This window comes from Symphalangus syndactylus, chromosome 24, assembly GCF_028878055.3.
Source record: "Symphalangus syndactylus isolate Jambi chromosome 24, NHGRI_mSymSyn1-v2.1_pri, whole genome shotgun sequence".
Lineage (NCBI taxonomy): Eukaryota > Metazoa > Chordata > Mammalia > Primates > Hylobatidae > Symphalangus > Symphalangus syndactylus.
Window position 1 is genome coordinate 44044912 of NC_072446.2, and position 12697 is coordinate 44057608.

Genomic DNA, 12697 nt, shown 5'->3' on the forward strand with positions numbered 1-12697 from the left:
GCAGGGTTTGATCCATCGCGAGTTAATTTTTGGATATGGTGCAACAAAAGGATCCAGCTGCATTCTTTTGCATGTGCACACTACCTGGTTCTAAGATGTATCATAAAGCTACCATAGTCAAGGCACTGTGATATTGGCAAAAAGACAAATACCAATGCAACAAACTAAAAATTCTAGAAATAGACCCACATAAATATGGTCAGCTGATTTTTGACAAAGATGTAAAGACAATTCAATGAAGAAAGAACAGCCGTTTCAACAAAAGGTGCTGGAACAACTGGACTTCCACATGCAAAAAAAAACCTAGACTTACATTTCATATATATATATAAATTAACTCAAAATATATGATAAACATAAATTAATACGTAAAACTATAAAACTCTTAGACTTAGGAGAAAATATTCATGATCTTTGGTTAGTCAAAGAGCTTTCAGATAGGACACAAAAAACACTATCTATAAGAGAAAAAAAGGATAAATTTCACTTTCTCAGAATTTAAAGCTTCTGCTCTGCAAAAAACACTATTAAGAGAATAAAAAGTTATTTCCTTTTGTCACTGCAGCAACAGCTGTATGTCCAAGCTTCAGAAGAGACTTGCCTCTAAGATTCTCCACTGTGGCAAAAAGATGGTCTGGCTAGACCCTAACAAGACCAACGAAATCGCCAATGCCAACACCTGCCAGCAGATTCGAAAGCTGATCAAAGATGGGCTGATAATCCCAAGCCCCTGACTGTCCTTTCCTGGGCTTCATGCAGGAAAAACACCTTGACCTGCCAGGAGGGCAGGAATATGGGCATAAGTAAATGAAAGGATACTGTCAATGCTCAAGTGCCAAAGAGGTTACCCTGGATGGGGAGGATGCGAATTCTGCATCAGATGGTCAGAAGATACTGGGAATCTAAGAAGACTGGCCACCACATGTATCACAGCCTATACCTGAAGGTGAAAGAGAACATGTTCAAAAATACACGGATTCTTATGGAACACATCCACAAGTTGAGGTCTAAGACCAAGGAAGCATACAAATATATTCACCTGCAGTCCAAAAAGGTTCATCAAGGCTCTGTCCAAGGAGGAAGAGACAAAGAAAAAAAGCGCCCCCACCCACCTTGTCTGTACTCAGTGGCCTCAGCAATTACATAGACCAATCACTCAAATAAAACAAGTCTCTTTCTTTTCCTTAAGAAAGTGAAAAAGAGAATGAAAAGACAAGCCACAGATTGGCAGAAAATATTTACAAATCATGTATCAGACAAAGCACTTGTATCTAACTCTCAAAACTTAAAAACAAGAAAAGAAACAATGCAATTTTTTAAAACGGGCAGTTTAAAAAAACTCTGCAGTTTAAAAAAAATAAAAACAATCCAATTATAAAATGGGCAAAAGAGATAAACAGATATTTTTCCAAAGAGGAGATTTAGATGACAAATAAGCACGTGAAAAGACTTCCAACATCCTTAGCCATTGGGGAAATGCAAATTAAAGCCACACTATTTCACTATACACCTATTAGAACAGCTAAAATAGGTGCGTAATGAACAGCTAAAATAACAAGTCATGGCAACACCAAGTGGTGACAAGTATGCAGAGAAGCTGGCTCTCTCGTACATTCCTGATGGGAATGTAAATGGTACAGACACTCACATACACTTACTATACGATCCAGCAATCACACCCTTGGGCATTTATCCCAGAAAAATGAAAACTTATGTGCATACAAAAATCTGTTCTTGAATGTTCCTATTAGCCCTATTTATAATAGCAAAATACTGGAAACAACTCAAATGTCCTTTAATGAGTGAATGGTTGAACAAGCTCTGGAACACCCATGTAAAGCAATTATCACTCTGCAATAAAAGGATATGAACTATCAAGGCATGCAACAACCTTGATGAATGTCAAGGGCATTATGCTTAGTGAAAACAAAGTCCATCTCAAAAGGTTACATGCTATATTATTCCATTCCTATAACATTCTCTAAATGACAAAACTATAGAAATGAGAGAACAAATTAGGAGTAATCAAGGGAAAGAAATGGAGATGGGGGAGGCAGGGGACACAAATACAAAAAAGTAACATAAGGGAGTTCTTTGGTGGTGAGGGAGCAGTTCTATATCTTGATTGTGGTGGTGGTTACACAAATCTATACATAGGATAAAATTGCACAAAACTAAACACAACACACACACCACACACACACACAAATGGATACAGGGTTTGGGGGGGTTTTTTAATGCCAAAAACTGAACAAGGTCTGTAATCGAGTTGACTGTAATGTACCAATGTCAGTTTTCTCATTTGGATGTTTGTATTAGGTTGCTAGGGCTGCCACACCAAGTACCACAGACTGGGTAGCTTAAACCAACAAAATTATTTTCTCTGCCAGGTGCGGTGGCTCACGCCTGTAATCCCAGCACTTTGGGAGGCCGAGGAGGGTGGATCACCTGAGGTCAGGAGTTGGAGACCAGCCTGGCCAACATGGTGAAATCCTGTCTCTACTAAAAACACAAAAAATTAGCCAGGCGTGGTAGCAGGCGCCTGTAATTCCAGCTACTTGGGAGGCTGAAGCAGGAGAATTGCTTGGACCTGGGAGGCAGAGGTTTCAGTGAGCCGAAACTGCACCACTGTACTCCACTCTGGATGACAGAGCAAGACTCTGTCTTGGGGGAAAAAAATTATTTCCTCACAGTATTGGAGTCTGGAAGTCCAAGGTCAGCAGATTTTATTCCTCCTGAAGCCTTTCTTCTTGGCTTGCAGATGGATGTCTTCTCTCTATGTCCTCACGTGGTCTTCCCTCTGTGTGTATCTGTGTCCTAATCTCTTTTTTTTTTTTTTTTTAAACAGGGCCTCTCTTTGTCACCCAAGCTAGAGTGCAGTGGTTCAAGCAATCCTCCCACTTCAGCCTCCCAAAGTGCTGGGATTACAGGCATGAGCTAATGCACCCGAACTCCTCTTCTTATAAGGACACCAGTCATATTGGAGGGACCATCTGTTTGACCTTACTTAACCTTAATTACGTCTTGAAAGACCCTATCACCACATACATTCTGAGGAAGGTAGGGTTAGGACTACAACATATGAATTTGGGAGGAAGACGATTAGGGCCATATGATACTGTACTACAGCTATATGTTACCACTGGGGGAATAGTCAAAAGCACATGGATCTCTTTGCACTATGTGAACAACTTCCTGTGAACCTATAATTATTTCAAAATAAAAAGTTGGCCAGGCATGGTGGCTCACCTGTGTAATCCCAGCACTTTAGGAGGCTGAGGCGGGCCAATCACTTGAGGTCAGGAGTTCGAGACCAGCCTGGCCAACATGGTGAAATCCCGTCTCTACCAAAAAACATAAAAATTAGCTGGGTATGGTGGTGCGCACCTGTAGTCCCAGCTATTCAGGAAGCTGAGGTGGGAGGATCTCTTGAACCTGGGAGGGGGAGGTTGCAGTGAGCCGAGATCACACCACTGCACTCCAGCCTGGGCAACAGAGACTCTGTCTCAAATAAAAAAAAAAAAAAAGTCCGGGCCCAGTGGCTCACACCTGTAATCCCAGCACTTTGGGAGGCCGAGGTGGGCAGATCACCTGAGGTTGGGAGTTCAAGACCAGCCTGACCAACATGGAGAAACCCCATCTCTACTAAAAATACAAAATTAGCCAGGCGTGGTGGTGCATGCCTGTAATCCCAGCTACTTGGGAGGCTGAGGCAGGAGAATCACTTGAACCTGGGAGGTGGAGGTTGCCGTGAGCCAAGATTGCGCCATTGCACTCCAGCCTGGGCAACAACAGCAAAACTCCATCTCAAAAAAAAAAAAAAAAAATTTAAACAGTGGGGAAAAGATGTAAAGACATTACATTAAAGAATATATATGAATGGCAAATAAGCACATGAAAAGACGTTTAGTATAATTAGTCATTAAGGGAAATGCAAATTAAAACCAAAATGAGAAATCATTGCATGCCTATTATGATAACTAAAATTAAAAATACTATTAATACCTAATGCTGATGAGAATACAGAGCAACAAGAACTCTCATAATTGCTTGTGGGAATTCAAATTAATACAGTCACTCAGGAACAGTATCTTATAGTTACACATACACTTATCACATGACCCAGCAATCCCACCTCTAGGTATTTATCCTAAAGGAGGAAAAGTATATTCACACAAAAACCTGTACATGTTCACAGCAGCATTATTCATAATGGTCAAAACAACCTAAATGTCCTTCAACGGGTAAATAGATCCACAAGATGGGATACTGCTCAGAGATAAAAGGGACAAATGACTGATACACGCCACAACATGGAGGACTCTGAAATGCATTATGCTAAGTGAAAGAACCTAGACTCAATAGGTTACATACTTTATGATTCCACTTACATCACACTCTGGGAAGGGCAAAACTATAGCCACTTCGGCTTTCTTTTGGTTACTGTTTGCATAGTTTTTTTTCCATCCCACCTTCAACCTGTTTGTGTCTTCGAATCTGAAGCATGTCTGGTGAAAACAACAAATAGGTTTTGTTTCTCTTTTTCTTTTTCTTTTTTTTTAGACAGAATCTCACTTTGTCCCCCAGGCTTGAGTGCAGTGGCACGATCTCAGCTCACTGCAGCCTCGAACTCCTGGGTTCCAGCAATCCTCCTGCCTCAGTCCCCCAAGTAGCTGGGACTACTGGCATGCGCCACCATGCCCAGTTAATTTTTGTATCTTTAGTAGAGATGGAGTTTCATCATGTTGCCCAAGCTGGTCTCCAACTCCTGAGCTCAAGTGATCTGGCCGCCTTGGCCTCCCAAAGTGCTAGGATTACAGGTGTGAGCCACCGTGCCTGGCCAACAAATAGTTGAGTCATATTTTTTAGCCCATTATGTCAGTCTCTGCTGTATAATTAGAGAGTTTGTTTGTTTGTTTGTTGCTTGTTTGTTTTTGAGATGGAGTCTCGCTCTGTTGCCAGGCTGGATGGAGTACAGTGGTGCCATCTTGGCTCACTGCAACCTCCACCTCCCAGGTTCAAGCGATTCTCCTGCCTCAGACTCCCAAGTTGCTGGGACTACAGGTGCGCACCACCACGCCCAGCTAGTTTTTGTATTTTTAGTGGAGACGGGTTTTCACCATGTTGGCCAGGATAGTCTCAATCTCTTGACCTCATGATTCGCCTGCCTTGGCCTCCCAAAATGCTGGTATTATGGGCGTGATCCACCATGCCCGGCCGAGGGTTTAACCCACTTACATTTAAACTGATGAGGTAAGATGTACATCTGCCATTTTGCTATTTGTTTTCTGTCTTTCTTCTTCTTCTTCTTCCATTGCTACCCTCTTCTGTGTTAAATAAATATTTTCCATTGCATCATTTTAATTCCCCTGTTCTTCCTTTCCTATATATATTTTTTGAGTTATTTTCTTGGTGGTTGTGCTGGGGATTACAATAACATCTTAACTTTTAACATCTAGATTGGATTAATGCCAAATTAATTTCAATTAATACTAACGTAACTTAATTTCAATTTTCTCCCATTTAGTTCCATTTCTCCCCGCCCCTTTGTGCTCTTACTGTAATACAAACTACATTTTTAAACACTGTACACTCATCAACGCAGATTTTTTTGAAAACAGTTTTGAGATAAAATTCACAACCATACAATTCATCCATTTAATATGTACAATTCAACTTTTTAAAATATATTCATAGGTATGTATTACCATCAGCACAGTCCATTTTAAAACATTTTTATCACCTAAAATAAAAAATTAAAAAGGCCAGGTGCAGTGGCTCACACTTGCAATCCCAACATTTTGGGAGACCAAAGCAGGACTATCACTTGAGGCCAGGAGTTTGCAAGCAGCCTGAACAAAATAGCAAGACTCCACCTAGTCCAGCTACTCAGGAGGCTGAGGCAGGAGGAGCCCAGGAGTTCAAGGCCACAGTAAGCTATGATCATGCCATTGTACTCCAGCCTGGGTGACAGAGCAAGACTCTGTCTCTTAAAAAAATGAAAATAAAAATAAAAAGTGTTCTCTTTAGCTATCATCCCTCTTCCTCAATTATGCCCAGCCCTAAGCAACCACAAATCTGCTGCTTTCTGTCTCTACAGTTTTGCCTAATCTGGATATTTCATACAAATGGACTCATACACTATATGGCCTTTGTCACTGGCGTCTGGCATCTTCTACTTAACATAATGTTCTCAAGGTTTATCCATGTTGTAGTATGTATTTGTACTTCATTCCTTTTCTCTTTCTTTTTTTCTTTATATATATTTTTTCAGACAGAGTCTTACTTTGTCACCTAGGCTGGAGTGCAATGGCACCCTATCAGCTCACCGCAACCTCTGCCTCCCAGGTTCAAGTGATTCTTGTGTCTCAGCCTCCTGAGTAGCCGGGATTACAGACAAGCATGACCACGCCCAGCTAATTTTTGTATTTTTAGTAGAGATGGGGTTTCACCACGTTGGCCAGGCTGGTTTTGAACTCCTGATCTCAAGTGATCCACCCCCCTCAACTTCCCAAAGTGCTGGGATTACAGGGGTGAGCCACCACGCCCAGCCTTTACTTCATTTGTGAAGGATGTTTTGCTGGATTTAGAATTCTTAGTTGACAGTCTTTTTCTTTCTTTTGGATATTTCTTCCCACTCCTTTCTCCTCCACCACCCCAGCCACCATGGTTTCCAATAAGAAGTAACCTGTTAATATTACTGAGGATTCTTTATACATGATGAGTTGCTCCTCTCTTGCTGCTTTCAAGATTTTCTCTTTGTCTTTGGCTTTTGACAGTTTGATTATAATATTTCTAGATGTGGATATATTTGAAATTGTCCTGCTGAGAGTTCGTTGAACTAAAGCAAAAGTATAAAAACAGGAAATAGATCAGTGGTTGCCTAGGGTTGGAGTGGGAGAAGGATCTGAATACAAAGGGACAGCATAAGGGAATTCTTTGGTGTGTTTCTTTTTTTTTTTTTTTTTTTTGAGATGGAGTCTCGCTCCGTCGCCCAGGCTGGAGTGCGGTGATGCGATCTCGGCTCAATGCAACTTCTGCCTCCCAGGTTCACGCCATTCTCCTGCCTCAGCTTCCCGAATAGCTGGGACTACAGGCACCCGCTACCATGCCCGGCTAATTTTTTGTATTTTTAGTAGAGACGGGGTTTCACCGTGTTAGCCAGGATGGCCTCCATCTCCTAACCTCGTGATCTGCCCACCTCGGACTCCCAAAGTGCTGGGATTACAGGCCTGAGCCACAGCGCCCAGCCCTTTGATGTCTGTTTCTATGAGGGTGGTGATAGTCAATACAAGAATCTATGCATGTGACTCATAGAACTGTACATCGAAAAGGTGAATTTTATCATATGCAAATTTTTTAAATGCCAATAAATGAAAATCGATAATTTTTGTTTTTTTTTTAGATGGAGTCTCGCTCTGTCACCCAGGCTGGAGTGCAGTGGCATGATGGCAGCTCACTACAACCTCCACCTCCCGGGTTCAAGCGATTCTTCTGCCTCAGCCTCCCGAGTAGCTGGGACTACAGGCACATGCCACCACACCTGACTAATTTTTGTATTTTTAGTAGAGATGGGGTTTCACCATCTTGGCCAGGATGGTTTCAATCTCCTAACCTTGTGATCCGCCTGCCTCGGCCTCCCCAAGTGCTAGGATTACAGGTGTGAGCCACCGTGCCCGGCCAAAAATTGATAATTTTTAAAAATACATAGTATGTTCACTCAATGCTGAATATGTATTTTTATTTTATTTTTTTGAGGTGGAGTTTTGTTCTTGTTGCCCAGGCTGGAGCACAATGGCGTGATCTTGGCTCAAGCAACCTCTGCCTCCCGGGTTCAACTTTGTACCTCAGCCTCCCAAGTAGCTGGTATTACAGGCACCCACCACCAAGCCTAGCTATTTTTTTTTTTTTGTATTTTTAGTAGAGACGGGGTTTCTCCATGTTGGTTAGGTTGGTCTCAAACTCCTGACCTCATGTGATCTGCTCACTTCGGCATCCCAAAGTGCTGGGATTACAGGCGTGAGACACCACACCTGGCGTGAACATATATTTTTAAGTGAACACCCATGTACTCTCACCCAGGTAAGGGAAAAGCATATTGTGAGCATTCCAGAAGCTTCCTATGTTCTTCTCCCTGAATGTTGCTGCATTGCTCCCCCATAGACTCAATCACAATTCTAAATTTTATCATAATCATGTCCTTGTTATTTTTTATCTTTTTTTGTTTGTTTCTTTGTTTTTGAGACAGGATCTCACTTTGTTGGCCAGGCTGGGATGCAGTGGTGCAATTCCTGCTCACTACAGCTTCAACCTCCTGGGTACAAGCGATCCTCCTGCCTCAGCCCCTCAAGTAGCTTGAACCACAGGCACACACCACCACCACCAGCTAATTTTTGAATTTTGTTTTTTAGAGACCAGGTCTTGCTGTGTTGCGCAGGCTGGTCTTGAACTCTTGCGCTCACACAATCTTCTCGCCTTGGCTTCCCTCACTGCTGGGATTACAGATGTGAGCCACTGTGCCCAGCTGTTCTTTATATTTTTATCATTCATGCATCACTAAAAAATGTAATTCTTTTCCTTTTGCATTTTGCTTATTTACTCAGAATTGTTTTGCAAGAATCATCTATGTTGTGTGTACTAGTTTACTTATTTTCATTCTTGTATAATTCGATTGCACAAAATATACCATATTTTATTCTTCATTCTTTTCTCCTTTTTTTTTTTTTTTTTTTTTTTTTTTTGAGACAGGGCCTCACTCTGTTGCCCAGGCTGGAGTGCAGTGTCATGATCACTGCTCACTGCAGCCTCAACCTCCTGCTGGGCTTGTGATCCTCCCAGCTCCTCCTCCCACATAGCTAGGACCACAAGTAGGTGCCTTCATGCCTGGCTAATATTTGTATTTTTTGTAGAGATAGCATTTTTCCATGTTCCCACACTGGTCTTGAACTCCTGAGTTCAAGCAATCCACCCACCTCAGCCTCCTGAAGTGCTGGGATTAAAGGTGTGAGCCACCATACCCGGCCTCTTCATTCTATTTTTAGTGGTCATTTGGATTTGCTCCAATTTGGATCTATTGCAAACAAAACTGCTATGAGCATTCATGTACATGTATCTTTTGTATATTTGCAAGAGTTTCTCTATGGTATATATTATATATCTAGGAATTGGGCATGTGTGCCTTTAATGCTACTAGATTATGCTGAGGTGTTCTCCATCTTCTCATACCACACATGTCAAACGGAATGCAAGAGCAAATACCTCTAATGACATGTGGTACTGACACAGGTAAGGGTTTACTAGAGGAAACTTCCAGGCAAAGAGTTGAAAAAAATGTATATGATGCCCCAAATTCCCTTTATCCAAAAGGAAGCTTGCTTAGGTCAGGCAGGGCTAAACTCACTGTTGAAAGAGTTCCAGGAGAGTGGACCACTTTTCATGACACTACATATTTATGAAGGCTAGTGAGGGCTGGGGGCACCTGGAAAACTAGCAACAACAGATGAAGATCTCTGGCCATGGAAATGTCTTAGCTGTAAATCAGGAGAATCCAGAGCTTGGACATCACTTGGGGAGCTCACATGCCAGTTCAGTCTTGTGAAACGCATGTTCACATCTTTTGCCCATTATTATATTGGGTTATTTATTCTTCTTGGGGTTTGTCAGGATTCGTGTACCTGTGAATTAGTGTCTTTCATCAGTTCTGAAAAATTCTGTTAGCATCTCTTCAAAAGTTGCTCTTGGACTGGGCACGGTGGCTCACGCCTGTAATCCCAGCACTTTGGGAGGCCGAGGTGGGAGGATCCCTTGAACTCAGGATTTCAAGACTAGCCTGGGAAACATGGCAAAACCCTGTCTCTACAAAAAATGCAAAAATTACCTGGGCATGGTGGTACATGCCTGCAGTTCCAACTACTTGGGAGGGTGAGGTGGAAGGATTGCTTGAGTCCAGGAGGTTGAGGCTGCATGCAATGGGCAGTGATCACGCCACTGCACTCCACCCTATGTGACAGAGCGAGACCCTGTCTCAAAAATAAAAAATAAAAAATTGCTCTTGACTTTGGTGGTGGCTAATGCCCATAATCTCAACACTTTGAGAGGCTGAGGCAGGAGGACCACTTGAACCCAGGAGTTTGAGACCAGCCTGTGCAACACAGGGAGACCCCGTCTCTACAAAAAATACAAAACTTAGCTGGGCATGGTGGTGCATGCCTGCAGACCCAGCTACTCAGGAGGGTGAGGTGGGAGGATCACTTGAGTCCAGGAGATCGAGGCTGCAGTGAGCTTTGATGACTGCACTCTGGGTGAGAGTGAGGCCCTGTCTAAAAAAAAAAAAAAAAAAAAAAAAAAAAAAAAAAAAAAAAAAAAGCTGTCTCTCACCATTCTTCTCTCTTCACTTGTCAGTTTTTCTTCCATGTCTTTTAACATCTCTTCAATATTTTCTATCTCTTTCCACATTTTCCTCTATCTCTCTCTGTCCTTTCCCCAGAAAGGATATTCTCTTCTGACCTAACTTCTAGTTCATTAATTCTCTCTTTAACTGTCTAACCCACTATTATACACACCCATTCAGTTTTTACTTTAGGTTATTGTATTTTTATTTGTAGAAATTGTTAGGTTATATAGATATAGATATATAAATATATATTTTTTGAGACGGGAGTCTCGCTCTGTTGCCCAGGCTGACTGCAAACTCCACCTCCAGTGTTCAAGCAATTCTCCTGCCTCAGCCTCCTGAGTAGCTTGGATTACAGGCACCCACCACCATACCTGGCTAATTTTTGTATTTTTAGTAGAAACAGGGTTTCACCATGTTAGCCAGGCTGGTCTCGAACTCCTGACCTCAGTTGATCTGCCTGCCTCAACCTCCCAAAGTGCTGAGATTACAGGCGCAAGCCACACTGCCTGACCCAAATAGCTCATTTTAAAGTTTTTTTTTCTCTAATCTGAGGAGGCATCTTGTATGACTTTTATTTTACACAATGTGAACATAGTTATTTTATAATCTGTAACTGGTGATTCAAATTTATTAAATCTTTGTAGGTCTAGATCTCCTATTTGTTACTGCTGCCTCATTTCCTTGATTTTTGATGTGATGCTTATTGTACTTAAAAAATTATTTGTATGACAATTGAGTAACAAGTTTACTGATGTAAAATTCTCGGTTCATTTTAAAAATTATGTGTTACATGTAACAGACTGACCGATATAAAATTCTCTGTTCATTTTACAAACAGTATTCCCTAAAGTTGTACAACACTGTGATCCTACTCATGGATATTCTACAATATTTCAGATAACACAGGCTGACCAGCCAGGCACGGTGGCTCACGCCTGTAATCCCAGCACTTTGGGGAGCCAATCACCTGAGGTCAGGAGTTTAGCCTGGCCAACATGGTGAAACCCTGTATCCACTAAAAATACAAAAACTAGCTGGGCGTGGTGGCACACGCCTGTAATCCCAGCTACTCTGGAGGCTGAGACAGGAGAATTACTTGAACTTGGGAGGCGGAGGTTGCAGTGAGCTGAGATTGCGCCAGTGCGCTCCAGCCTAGATGACAGAGCTAGACTCTCTTGGAAAAAGAAAAAGAAGGAAGGAAGGAAGGAAGGAAGGAAAGGAAGGAAGGAAGGAAGAAAAGAAGGAAAGAAGGAAGGAATATAGAGAGAGACTGGCCCATTTAACTTCATTTTAACCTCTCTTTGGCTTGACTTCCTATAATGTAAAGGCTGGAAAGCTAAAAGCTAAATATCCCAACTTCTTTTCTATCTGGCATTCCTCGTGTAATCTAGGTCCTGTCAAACAGATGCACTGGCCCTAAACTTGGAGCTAAGAATGGGCAAAAGGAGGTGGCAACCACATTCAGGGAGATCAGATTTTCTGGCAGTCATGGTAGTGGAGCTGTATGGTTTCTTTGGTACAAATATGAAATGTTCTGGCGTCTAGTCCCCAGTATCTTAGTTGCCAAATATAAAGCAATGGTGAAAGTGATTATTTCTCTAGGAACATTCCCATGACATACACGGTTGGGGATTCCCTCTTGCCGCTGTTGACATTGACTGTAACGTTTCTGGTTATGAAGCATCCAAGTCCGGTTTCCATCCCTCCTGGAGAGTGTGTGAGCTTCCTAAGACCCTTTAATCAATCCCTTTCTGCTTATTTAGAGTGCTATTTAGAGTGGATTCTATCATCTACACCTAAGAACTCTTATGCCCAGTGAAACCAAAATAGAATCCAAGAAACTGTAGAACAAACTCAAGAATACAATAAGAAATCTTAGACAAAAAAGCAGGCAAAGTTAAACTATGATGTTAGATATGAGGATAGTGGTTACTCTTGACAGACAGGGGTATTGACTGGAAGGATAAACAAAGGGAGAATTTTGGAGTGCTGGTAGTATTGGGGTTTTTTAAACCTGGGTTATGGGTGCCTGAGTGTGCTCTGTCTGTGTACATTTATGTGGCTGTGAACTTATATGCACTTTTCATTATATACGATAAACTTCAATGAATTAAAAATCTGTTTTTGAAAAATGACACTATATAAGTGGAGGTGAGGGAAAAAGGTGCAGGGAAATTTGGCACTAGATCCTTCGTGGTGATTAATGGATATTGACGATGTGTGGGAGAGACAGAGACATCTCAAGAAACAGTGCAAGAGCCAAGTAGTAGGCAGAACTTACATGGCAACAGGCTGCATGAT

The 12697-nt window shown here is 41.9% G+C and overlaps 1 pseudogene; it reads left to right on the forward strand.

Annotated features, from left to right (window-relative positions):
* Nucleotides 1–575: 575 nt before the first annotated feature.
* Nucleotides 576–6840, forward strand: LOC129474423 (large ribosomal subunit protein eL19-like; annotated as a pseudogene).
* The last annotated feature ends 5857 nt before the right edge of the window (nucleotides 6841–12697 follow it).